Below are 949 nucleotides of genomic sequence, written 5' to 3'. Positions count from 1 at the left end.
ATCAGAAAATAACCATTGTTAACAGTTGGGCAATAAGATTAGAGAAAAGGAAATTTTTTATTTTTACTTTATTCACTTTTATTTAACTGTTACCAGAAAAGTATGCATTATTATAATTAACCAGAAGTTGAATACTTTATTTAAAGAAAAAAAAAGATTATGTGATCTGAGCTTGAACTTCAGTGGGAGACAAAAGGATACATAAGAAATATCTCTAAATTGACTCGAGAAAGCACTTACCCACTGAATGAAAACCAAAGGCAAAGAAGAGGCAGAAATTAAAGATGACACAGATGCTTGGAGCCCTGATGCCTGAAAGAACAGCACTGCTTCCTAACAGAAGGGGAGAAGGAAGAGTTTGGAAGTACAGGCACATCCTTTTTGTTAATTGATAGTTATGTATCAATTACCACTTCCCTGATGGCTCAGATGGTAAAGCATCTGCCTACAATGCAGGAGACCCGGGTTCAATCCCTGGGTCAGGAAGATCTCCTGGAGAAGGAAATGACAACCCACTCCAGTACTCTTTCCTGGAAAATCCCATGGACGGAGAAGCCTGTAGGCCACAGTCCATGGGTTCGCAAAGAGTGGGACACGACTGAGCGACTTCACTTTCAATTTCATGTAACAATTACAGCCATTCATTCTCTTTGTGAAAAGTTCTCCCAGAAGGATTTTTACTCCTTAACTGATGAGGATCCCAAGTTAGAGGGGGGAAAAGTTTCTAAGGTTAATTTCTCTTTTCTTTTTTAATCTTCACCAGTTTTTAGTGATGTCAGCATCCCAGATTTGGCCATTGTAATAGGCGTGTAGTAGTACCTCATTGTTTTATTTTTTTATTATTATTATTTTTTATCCTTAAATATTAATATTTTCTTTTTTTTATTAGTTGGAGGTTAATTACTTTACAATATTGTAGTGGGTTTTGTCATACATTGACATGAATCAG

General features: G+C 36.2%; 1 non-coding gene across 1 annotated transcript; it reads left to right on the top strand.

Annotated features, from left to right (window-relative positions):
* The first annotated feature begins 414 nt into the window (after positions 1-414).
* Positions 415-487, top strand: TRNAC-ACA (transfer RNA cysteine (anticodon ACA)). Its single transcript has one exon. It is a non-coding gene; the product is annotated as a tRNA-Cys (tRNA).
* Positions 488-949: the final 462 nt, after the last annotated feature.

The sequence above is a fragment of the Odocoileus virginianus genome, chromosome 3 (genome assembly GCF_023699985.2).
Source record: "Odocoileus virginianus isolate 20LAN1187 ecotype Illinois chromosome 3, Ovbor_1.2, whole genome shotgun sequence".
NCBI lineage: Eukaryota > Metazoa > Chordata > Mammalia > Artiodactyla > Cervidae > Odocoileus > Odocoileus virginianus.
The sequence above is the reverse complement of the archived record's forward strand: the minus strand, read 5'-3'. Positions and strand labels throughout refer to the sequence as shown.